This window comes from Durio zibethinus, chromosome 2 (genome assembly GCF_047325235.1).
Source record: "Durio zibethinus cultivar Kanyao isolate XHJ-2024 chromosome 2, ASM4732523v1, whole genome shotgun sequence".
Classification (NCBI taxonomy): domain Eukaryota; kingdom Viridiplantae; phylum Streptophyta; class Magnoliopsida; order Malvales; family Malvaceae; genus Durio; species Durio zibethinus.
Window position 1 is genome coordinate 13,790,693 of NC_143163.1, and position 12,518 is coordinate 13,803,210.

At 31.5% G+C, this 12,518-nt stretch overlaps 1 pseudogene; it reads right to left on the minus strand.

The window, feature by feature from the left end:
* Nucleotides 1-5,567: 5,567 nt before the first annotated feature.
* LOC111308471 (uncharacterized) lies at nucleotides 5,568-7,406 on the minus strand (annotated as a pseudogene).
* Nucleotides 7,407-12,518: the final 5,112 nt, after the last annotated feature.

Sequence of the window (12,518 nt, forward strand, 5' to 3'; positions counted from 1 at the left end):
AATAAAGATAGGGTTCACATAGCTATGGTAATGCTCAGGATTTGAAGCTGATAGCATTCTAGGGTATGCAGGATATGCAAACTGTTGTAGCGGTGTATCCTGTGTGGACTGAGCTTGTTGTGGACTAAAACCGGGAGGATATAAAGGTCAGCCATTTCTTGTGATGGAGGGCCCTGTTGGCTTGTATTTTCTTCTGTCCTTTTTCTTTTATTTAATATGTTGAAAGCATCTAAAATCTTACTCAACTTAGTCTCAAGCTTTTTTTTTGGGCGTTTTCTATCTTTTCAAGTCGATGGGAGTTTTCTTGCTCTATTTGTCTAGCTTTGGCTCTTGTGTTGTATCGATGAGTGGGGTTCTTACTGGATGGAGCTATCCTTGAACCTTAAATATCATATCTTAGAATTAGCAAGTTTATATGACTATCTCATGGTTACTTTTTTAAATGTAATGAATGAGGATGCAATGAATGAAAATGCATGTAATGTAAAGAACATTTGCCTTAAGATAGTGTTCAACCAAAAGATTTCATTTATTCAAAGAATTTTCGTTTACATAGAGTTTATCATCTTAGAGTTATAAAAATAAAATCATTTGATCTGCTCATACTAGGCTTTGGCTTTCTCGATGAAGTTCAATAGACGCTGCCTATGTTCTTCTATTGGGGCCACCACTTGTTTCAATGCCTTTACCTTTTCTACCATCTCTCTTGCCTTGCATACCCCTTTGTAAATTTGGGTTGTTAGGTGCTCAATGTACTTCTGTCTTCCTAAGTTCTCTCTTTTACTACACCAGACTTGGTATGATAACTCTTTATACTTTCTAACCAATGCAACAATGTGGTATTCTTGTTCATTCAACTTTTGTCTCAACCTGCTTAAGTAACTGTTCAACATGTTATTTTCTATCTGTACTTGGGTACTTTCTTCTTCCAATTCAACATATTCTTTCTTCAATCGGATATTCTCTTCAGTTAGCTCAACAATTGTTATCTCCTTAGCCCTTTCCCTTACACATAACCTTTTATGTTCTTGGTATAGCTCTGCTAGGTCTTCAATAGCTGTATCACGTTCTCTAGCAATCTTGCAAACTTTAGCTTCATGTTTTTCAGCTTTATCTTTTCATTGATCTTTTTTTTCTTAAAACTTTTAGATTTCTTGCTTTAACTTATCCTTTTCAGACTCAAATTCTTTTGTCGCAAGCTCTAATTTTGATGGTGTCTCTTCAAGCTTTCCTCATGTTGGTGGTTGAAAGCTTTCATAAGTGAATACCATTTTTTATCTTTGTCTTGCTCTCCAAACTAAGTACCCCTGAGTGACCTTATCAGTGAACGGTCCATGACTCATTCTACCAAGATTTTTCCATACTTTAATTATCTTATTCATCCTCTGAAATGCTTTTGACTCACTGTAAGAAAAATTTGATTGATGAAGCCCGTGGGTTATAGGAATAAACTGTTCTGCCTCAAACTATCTTCTTACTAGAAGTGACACATAACTTGTTACCCCTTATAAACCTAGAAGTGGGACCACAGTATTATCTCCATACTGATATAACATAGGTTCACGATTCATCCATGCGACCAACCACCTTACTTTGACACTTGTCAGTTCTTGTAAGAAAGCTATCCACTCATTTTTTGACTTTTGTTCTAATTACCTACTTTCATAGAATTCTTTGATCGGAGCTTGATTGTGGACATAAAGGTTCAAGAAAGCACCTTTTATCCACTTGAAATGGCTTTTCATCAATACAAACAATAACTATATACAACCTATAAAATGCCCTCCCTTTCGACGACAGGGACTCAAAGATTTTCTCTGCTAATATTACTGTTGAAGGGTTAAAGCCGTTGATCACACTTTCGAAGAAGTCAACCATTGTTATTTCAATATAACCCAAAACCTTTGGAAATATCACCATTTCATATATAGCTAAGGCGAATACATCTAAACCTTGTTCTTCGTCGGTATGTTGCACTAGAAAATCATGAAAGAACTTTTAGGGTAGGCAAGCTTGTTCTTGTTTTCTCTTTGTATGAGAGTCCACAATCTCTTTGTCTATCCCCATAAGATGAGCCAAATCTTTATGAAATCTTGATTTGTGTTTTTTAACATATATCTTGTCAAGAGCCTTGAGGTGCAAACCTAATAAAGTCGAATATTCTTCGATGGTTGGTGTCATATTGACTTCATTGAAGATGAAACACTTGAATGTAGATCCCAAAATTACGCTGCAGCTCTGACTAGTTGATTGTTGACATTTACTGCAAGAAGATGTGCTATATGCCCATGTCTCTAGCAAAAATGCTCTTGTCTTGATGGATTCATCTTCTTACATATATCAACCAAATCTTCTAGATTATTTTGTTTGAGGAGGATAGATGTTTCTTGAGATAAGGTAGAATCATGGCTGATTGGTAAACAATCCCCCATCTTTAATTGAATCTTTTCTTACTGGATTTTTACTTCGTTGGGTGACTCACAAGGAGCTAGTACAGATGAAGAGCAAACTAATTGTTTTGTGAAGTTCATGAAAAACTTTTTGTTGAAGACCGTCTTTCAAGCAAATGTTCTTTATGCAACTTTATGATATGAGTATGGATCATGCAAACATGAATAAGAGAAGAGGTTAGTATACCAAATAAGAAGAAATAAATAAATAACTAAATAAATTAAAACATCACACAGAATAAGAGGAATGAACCCTATGCTTTTGGTCAATTCTAAAAGGGAAGAAAAATGGCTCTATCTATAGGTTAGGCACTCTTAAGGTTCACTATATGTGGTTTGAGGTTAAAGTCTAAAGGTTCTCAAATTGCTCTTTACATCATTGTCCATCACAGACTAGTAAGGTACCCCAATCCTCACCCATTACAGGCTATAAGTGGAAAATGTTCAATTTGAGTGGGAGTATTTTGCTAGCCACTATGGAGGCATTAAATCTCACGAAAGCAATAGGTACTTTACTCCCTCTTAGAAGGACGGAGCTTGGGTATAGAACTCATGTTATGCACATGCATATGAATGATATAATTAACAAAGTAAATAAATGTAAATGAATAAAAAATCTAAACAAAAAGTTCAATTTTATTAGGCTTTTGGACAACACAAATTTTTTTGCTGGCCTGACTTTTGGTAGTTCCCCAGTGGAGTCGCCAAACTGTCATAATGTCTAGATTTAGAGATCTATCGCTAGATATTAGCTTTAGGAGTCGTCACCAATCTTTTTTTGTTTAGGTGCGATTGCCCACCTAAAGAATTTATCTTTTTAAGGAACACCTAAGTTTAAGGGTCCCTAAAAGAATAGGTTCGGGTCGTTAACTAGAATAGGGTTCAGGAGTATGGTTACGTATGAGGAAGGTTATAGCACCCTCACAATGCCCATCAAAAGATGGTACTAGCTTAATTTTATGTTATTCAATAAGCCTTAAAATTTATCAAGTAATTAATTATTAGAAATTATTCTCAATTGACTATAATACTTTTAGCAAAAAATTGAGAAAATTCCCTCACCTCAAGAGTATGCAAGGGAACTACTATTTCACTTACAGAGGCTCCATCGTCGAATTATTTAACCTTAAAGAAAATTCAAGAAACAAAAAGGAAAAGAAATAAAATGAAAAAAGAATAATGATTCAGCTTTAGATATAAATCATTTTCTTTTAAAAAACTCATTGCTTTTGTACAAGGAAAATTGATACTTTTAACTTTTCCTCAAAAGCATTTGGGGAGTTTCTATTTTAAGAAAAATTGATATTTTCAACTTTTCCTTAAAACGATTTTTTTTTAAAAAAAAAATTGGTATTTCTGACTTTTCTTCAAAATATTTTTCTGAAACTTTAATTTCGAGATGCTTTCAACTTTTCCTCAAAAATATTTTTTAAAAATTTTATTTTGAAGAAAAATTGATACTTTCAACTTTTTTTTAAAAATATATTTTTTAAAAATTTTATTTTCAAGAAAAATTAATACTTTTAACTTTTCTTCAAAAATATTTTTTTAGAAAATTATTTTCAAGAAAATTTGATACTTTTAACTTTTCCTCAAAAATATTTTTTAGAATTTTATTTTAAGAAAATCATTAAGAAAAATAAAATAAAAATAAGAATAAAAATAAAAATAAAATAAGGAATACCAAATAATTCTAATATAATAATAATAATAATAATAATAATAATAATAATAATAAAAGAAATAATAATAATAAAAAAAGAAAAAAAAACCTTTGGAATGGTTTGGCTCGGCTCGACTGGGGTACAGGCAAAGACGCGGGTTGTTGATTGGGTTGGCGTTCGGGTCGAGTCACCCGATTTCAAAATGCGCGGATCCTCTGGAAATAGTAAGGCTAAAACGACATCGTTTTTGATAGGTATAAAAGGCTCCAACCTCTGTTTTTTTGTAGATTGCTTCTTTCCCTCTCCTCTCCTCTTCTTTTTTCTCCTCCTTCTCTCTAAACAGAATCCAGATTCCAGTTGAATATCTGTCGAAATTTGAAAAAACACGTCAAAAACTTCAAAGTTGGCCAAAAATATTGTTGAAAAACTTGAATCTCGTTGAAAAATTTCTCTGGATTCTAAAAAATTTTCAGAAATTTTCTAGAAAAAAACTTCAAAAATTCTAAAAAATTTTTTTCATAAATTCCTAAAGTTGTTTCTAACACACCAAAACCTTTTTTAGCTTTTGTTTCCTCTCCATTTTTCCTGTATGATCTATAGACCTATTTATAGGGATTGATCAGAAGAGTTTCTAATCAATCCCAACTCCTTTTGAGATTTGGATTCAATCTTTGAATTCAATCCTAATTCTGCCAGCCTCCAATTTCATGGCCAAATTCAATTTTTTCTAATCCTAATCCTAGCCGAAAATCAAAGAAAAAGATAAAATAAAAAATATATATTAATAGATAAATAAAAATACATTAATAGATAAATAATAATAAAAAAAATATATTAATAAATAATAAAATAAAATAAATAAAAATATAAATATAAAATATAAAATGAACTTATTTATTTGGACCAAACTTAATTGATCCGGACCTAAATCAAATTAAGTGTCTACAGGTGATTTTTATTTTTAATACAGTTCCACAATGTACTTGTTTTCTTACTTTGCAAGGGAAGGTGGTGGGGGGTGGAAGCTGGCTCTTGGGGGCATAATCTTTCTTTTCTATGAACTGTAGAAATTCTTGTTTCAAAACGAGGAATTTGAAGGTGTTTTCCAGCAGGGCGCGAACATGAATAAGTTGTTTATTTATTTATTTTAAAAAGGGGTCCTATTCCAACATTTTTTTTAATGATGAAGTTGCAAATCATGTGATTATGGATGTATTACGGAAAAAATTTGCCATCGTGGGGAGTTGAAACTCTGAAAATCACTAGTTAAAACAAAATTAGCAGCAACCATGCAGTACATCATTCACTCCGCTCCTAAATCTTATTAGCATGATTGATTCGTTCCGATTCTGTTAAACCAAAATTGAAATGGGAACAGTTTTCTCTTTCTGGAACAAGCAGTGTAATTATTACGACATCACTAACAACTTAAAACTGGAATCAGATCGGTTGTTCACCAGTTTGAACGCAAATTGTTCGGGCTTCGCTGCGCATCGGAGTACACCAAGTTCATTACGTTTCGGTCAAAGCTTCTTGCCGGCACTCTGATGTCCTGGTGGTTCCACACCTAAGAAATCAACTGTCAATTTTTCGCCTCCTTCCACGTACAGTTCTCCCAACAGATTTGAAGCATTCCCATTCTCTGAGTGCAGAAAATGAGAATCGAACAACGCAGTTGGATCAAGAGTATGGTGAGATCTAGGATCCCCTGACTCCAAATTTTTGTCATATGTTTCTTCTCCCATGTAGAAACCATTGATGCTTGCGGCATTCGTTGCTGTGTTACTACCAACCATGGAGCAACCTTCTTGGACAGACCCAGATGAGTTCATGTTGCTGGTTGAATATCCAGTAAAACTTCTGAGTAGTATTGGGGCGATTGTATTATCACCGATCTTAGCGCCCATTTCTGCAGCTTTTTGTAACAAGGCTGTGGCAGATGTATAAGCAGAACCAATTGCAAGAGTAGATGCCGGTGATGTTCTTGGATTGAAATTTTGATCTAAATTGCTAGGCATCATGAATCCAGCCAAATTCAAACATAATGGCCTCAGTGAATTGTTCATGTTCTCATTCGAAATTGACAGATTCATCATCGTGTTTGCGTTGGAGCATGAATCAGAGCAGGGCATTGATGAAGAGAACAGCTCTTGTGCCTGTCTTTGCAAAATTCCTCCTATGGGGGCAAGGTTCTGGTTCACCTTGTAATTTTCCTCTGTTAATGCATCACAGAAGGCTCTGTGTGTGACGAAGCTATCCTTCCTGTACTAAACAAATGTATTGAATAATAATTACATCACCCTTCACACGTTCCATCACTTACAGAACATGTCATATTAACTCTTCAATATGTATGGACTGTTTTAATGGAACTGCAATAAAGCTCTACCTCGAAAAAATTGTGCCACAATGACAGCGATATTCTCGGGTGCCACAGATCTTTGTATGTGCCTTCCAGTCTGATTGAACAGCATATCGCTTGGAGCACTTATCACACTTCCATTTCTTTTCTCCATGCTTCCTGCAGAAGTGCTTCTTAATGCCAGTCAAGTCACCTAGAGCCCGGCTTGGATCATGATGCACACAATTTGGCTCAGGACATACGTAAACCCTTTTCTTCACCTGCGTATTTGTTCTTTGCTTCAGTTTCCAAGGCAAGTTATGTCCTCTCCTATGGAGCTGAAGGTTCTGATCTCTTTGAAATCCTTTATGACAGACTTCACAGATGTACCTGTTGGTTGCCATTAGACTCCTTGGAGATAATGCTACAACCTCCGCATCTGGATCTGAAAAATTGCCAAAAAGAAGTTGGTTTTTTTTTTGACAATTTAGCTGCATTTTAGTGATTAATATTCCTGGAAGAATCTGAATCAACCTTCATTAATCTTATTTAAACATAAATTATTGTTATAGTAGCCTTTTTTACATCCACACATAGGGATTGGACAGATATTATCGTGTCAGGAATTAGAAAACACTGGCAAATTATTAATACGAAAAGCATGAATAATCTTGCCACCACTGTTCTCATGCATTTATGCTTTGGCTTTTATTTCAGGTAAAAAATGATCCAAAATATTTTTGCAACTATTTGTTCGAAAGAGATAAGATAAATATAGGTGTGCTTGCCTGGATTCCCTGGAAGGTTTCTTTTCTTCTTTGAACTTGTGGTGGTAGGGGTTGAACCATCACCGCCATGTTCAAGAGGATTAGGACTTTCATTAGACGACTGTGAGATGACAGTGCTTTGAAACTGTTCATCTTCTTCAAATTCCTGAACAAAGTTTGACATGTTTAGCAGGCCTTGATACTGATCAATGTTGAAAGGCAGTTGATAATATATGATTAGATATGGTGGGAGACTTGGCTAGAAGACAAGAAGAAGAAGAAGAAATTCGATACCAACTACGATCGAAGACCATGGCCCATGCATTGAAAATTAAATTGGAATTAGAATTCTTTGATGGCAACATCTTTGTATCAAATAATATATGTTTACATCATCTATCAATAAAATAGACATCATAAGTTGGATCTGCCTATCCTGTACGTATGTAACGAAGTGAACTTCTTGCAAGCGCCCAATGGTTTCTTCAGATTACCGAAGCATTAATAGCTATTTTATGCATTTCAAACATAGTTTTCATTTTGGGTTTCTTTTGAAGTCAAAAGATCGAAATCAAAGTCACTGTGAGGTAGTGGAATTGCACATTTAGAGTTGTTATATCTTCAAAAACTGTTTGCCGTTTATGTTTTGACATTAAGAATTAGTTGAGAGTGGATTAATGTGACCAAAAGAGACAAATTAAAAAGGACAATGTAGAGGATGCCAAAGGACATATCCGTATAAAGAGACAAGTTTTGCCTTCTGTTAATATTATTTAAGATGTTATATATGTATGCTACTATCTGCCTCCATGATTCACCTGGGCTACCCATTACCGGTTGGCATATTTGTGTTTGTCATTCTTGATTGACGTTTTGTTTTAATATTTGAGTGAGCTTAACTCTTTTTCACTGTTTTGCCCCGAAAACTTTTCTAGTATCTTTATCCAAATTCCACTAGCAGTTTGTGCTATTTTATGTCTGAAAAAAGGAAACCATTTCACAAAATGGAAAAATATCAACGTTGAAGTAAAAAATTTTTCGCCTAAGAAGTGACTCATGTTTTACGCAAATTTTCTTTTAAATTTTTTAAGTATTATTAAATAAGTAATTGAAAATTTATCTAATCACTTGCAAAATCAATATGAGGACATATAGTTTGGTGAATCAAATTTTTGCAGTCCAACCCATCATAATTTACTTATTCGAGTCATATTTTTAGATCTCTAATTTAATATCACATAATTTAAAGATAAATCCAAATTTCAACAATTAACTTTGAAGGACTCATAAATTATTTAATTAAATTTCACTACGAGTCATTATCTTTTATTTATAATTAAATTAGAATAATTTAAAAATAAAATCAAAGTTCTTTAAAACTCTCTCACTTACCATTAAAGATGAAAAAATCGGATCACACCTATCATTGAACCAAGAAAGAATAGTTGGCTTGTCCAATCCATAAAAGAAGTTGAATCCCTAAAAGAAAATTCGATTTTAAAGTTTATTTTATTGTTTTATTATCCAAACATTTTTCGTAAATGATGAAATATGAAATTTTTACCTCTTAATTAAAGTTAAAAGTCGTGTCATTAAATCAAATTCATATTATTATTATTATTTATTATATTTAATACCACGATAATGCATTTAGCATTATAATCTCTTTTAAAATATGAATGTCAATGGATTAGTTACAAGGTGATAGAGTATTCTCCACCCTCATTGTAATTTTTTTATATTATATCCATCATCGTATCTACATTCAACGTATATTTTAAATTCATCCTTATTTTCATTTCTATGAGTATTTAATGAGTATGGGTAATCTCCATATTGATAGCTTTTTAAAAAATAAAAAATAAAATTTATTTTTACTTTTATCTTGCACTTTTATGTATTTTTTTTATAAATATATATTTTAAATACAAATATATTAGTTCTAATTAATTTAAAATAAAATTTATATTATTAAATAAAAATTAATTTATTAAATATTTATAAATTATAGGATATGAGTACAATGTGGGTGTTATCACTATAAAAATTCTTAATTTTAGGGGCATTAAAATTGTGAGGGTTTATAAAATTGCTAATGATTTTCTATCTTTATTTTTATTTTACTGACCTAATGAAACTGCCCATAATAACTCAACTTTTAAGGGCACTTTTAACCCATACATAAGACTTTCATCTCTCAGCCTTTATCCCCCAAATAATAAAATGTGAATCCACTTTCTCTTTTTTTTTTTTTTTTTTCAATTGTTTCCTTTCTTCCAAATGACTCACCACTTCGATCTCATATTTCATTTTTTTTTTAAATCTCTCTCACTATAACCACTCTATACCAATGATTTCAAATTTCTCTGAGATTTCGCTCTTGCCAATCTCTATCACTATCGACATTACCAATCTCTATCACTATCGACATTACCAATCTTTGCCACCATTGTCACCATCATGTCAATGTCGTAACACCATTTCGATTTCCTCTAGTACAATTTCTTCAATTTATTTAGCTAGGTATTGTCGAATCACTCTTTATCATTATGTTTTTATGATTTGTGTTTTTGCTAACGGGTTTCAAACTCTTTGCTAAGCCTTAGCATTTGTGCTCCACGAGGTTATTATCTTCATCTTCATCTTATCCCTTATCTCTTTCACATTTTTTCATTTATTATTTTTCAAATCAATTTTGAGATAAAAATCTAATGAATCTTGCCTTAATTTTTTAAAATCCATAAATTTTCCTTTCTAATTGCAGCTCAATCGTTGTTATCTTCTTCATTAGAGCTATTTCGAAATAGGTATTTTCCCTAAAATTAATCTTTCTTCTCATTTTGATTTTGATTTTGATTTTGTAATGAATGAAATGGCTAACAATTTTTTTTTGTTTTGTTTGAGCTTAAGTCTTATTCGGTTTAGCTTATCTTGATTTTGTTGTTCGATCAACTCAATCTCAATTCTAATCTATCTAAGGTAAGCTTTAATTTCTTGATTTTCATTTTGATTTTATTTTTTTCTTGTAATTTGTGATTTGATATGATGTATACTAAATTCATCTAATCATTTTTTGGTACAATGTATGATGAAAACGTGTGAATAATAAATTTAATCGATTGAACTAGGTTCCTTGAACAATTAGTTGTCAAGTTAGTAAACTATAAAGATATAGATTCTTGAAGGCCTTTGATAGTGTCTTATGCTAGATTAATATGATGATTGTATTGAATTACCTTTTATGTAGTTTATGATTTTAGTTTAAGGTTTTTTTAATCAATGTACAAACAAGCAAAATCATTGTATTGTGCTTATGCATGGGAACATGTGGGTTTTGCCTAAATTTTAGTGGACACGGCCATATATTTTTCTTTCTTAAACATTTTGCACATTTTTTTTCTCTATTGTTGATTCTAAATTATAAAGAATGTGTTCTGAATCAACTCTTACATAAATCAATGTCTTTCATCATCGTGCCCACTTTAATGGCATCATAGTTCACAAAAATTTGAACTTAAATCTCTTTATTGTTCTTTCTTCATTCATTTATTCATGTTAGTTCTTTTTTCCAAGTAACATCCCTTTCCCATTTTTAGAGTTTCTTGTTGCTTTTGTATTTACCTAGTTCTGCCATGACTTTTTCTCTAGAGAGAATTCTTAAACTTAGCTCATAGGCTTGTCAACTAAATCATTCTTTCCTGAACATATGCTCAAATAGGATAGGGTTTTAAGCCATTTGACTTTTATATTAATAAATTAGGCTTAACCTTAATTTATGCTTTAAGAAAACATTGAACTTCAAGGCCCTTTATTATAGGGTTATGACTTTTTTGGCTTGAGCTTTAGAGAGGTTCATAAATAAGTGAAACTCCTATGTGAAACCCTAAATCCTAGGTGAAACCTAAAACCTTGAATGAAACCCTAAGTGAAACCTTAAATTCTAAGTCTTGACACCTTAGGCGAAACAAAACCCTAAAAGAATCCTAACCTTAAACCCTAGTTGAAACTCTAAATCTACTCAAAATCCCAAAATCTAAGGGTTTGTATGAAATTCTCCTATAAAATAAAATTATTCCTGAATGTCACCTAGATGATGAGGTATTTAAAAAATTTTATTTCATTAAGAATTTTGATCTAATTTCGTATTTTAAAATAATAAAATTAAATAATGAATCAAAAGATTAAAAAAAGATATTTTAAATATAAAAAGTCACACTTAAACTTTGCCTAGAGGTTGGAAAGTCTAGGTGGTCTTTTTATATTTAAGAACCTGATCTTAGCTTCACATCTCATCATCATTTAGAACACATATTTACATCTATATTTGCATTTATTACTTATATATGTGTTTATTTTAATTATTGATGTTTATGCTTAGCTATTTAATTATTTAATTATTGTTTAAAAAAATTTTAATTTCAAAAGTAAATAAATAAATTTAAAATAATATTTCAACGAATATAAATTTTGGTACTTTACTTAGATATTGGAGAGTCACCAATAATTATCATTTTCAAAGAATATTATTTTTATTTTTAAGGAAGTGTTATGTTAAATCCTAGATGGAAATGATTATCTTCGAATTATGCCTTTATATTGGAGAATTTTAAGATATTTCTTTAATTTAAAGATTGTCACAACATTTTTAAAATAACATTTTAAAATAGTTTTCTTTCTTAAAAAATGAAGGGAATTATAATTAAATTTCATATAAAAACCATTTTTGCCCAAAGTTACAAATAGTGTGTGATTAATTGGTACCAATTTTATAGGCACTATTGGGATACTAATCCTTCCCTACGTGTAATTGACTTCTAAACCTAATGCTGTTTTCGTAGACAAAAATTATCTTTTTAATAAACTTTAAACCCATTTTATTGTTTTATTAAAAAGGTAAAATTTTTGGGTGGCCAATCATACCTTTAAAAAGATTAGTGGTGACTCCCCGTGTTTTCACGATTTTAAATGATTAAGTTTAGCAATCGAGTCTCCGAAAAAATATGTTATGACAATGTGGTGACTCCACTAGGGATATTTTAAGAGTTAGGCCAAAAATTTTAATTATGTGCTATCGAAAGTTTTGGATTTAATTAGTTTTATTTGATATTTAATTTAATTCCCTTTATTTTAAGTTTTGCAAAAAAAAAAAAAAAACTGCATGTTAGTTATTATCTTGTTTTGGTTTTGTTATTTGTAATTTATTTATGTTATTTTGATAGATATATTGCTTTGCACATTTTTGCACATTCGCTTACATACATGAGCTCTAAACCCGGGCTCTGTCCTTATTAGGAGG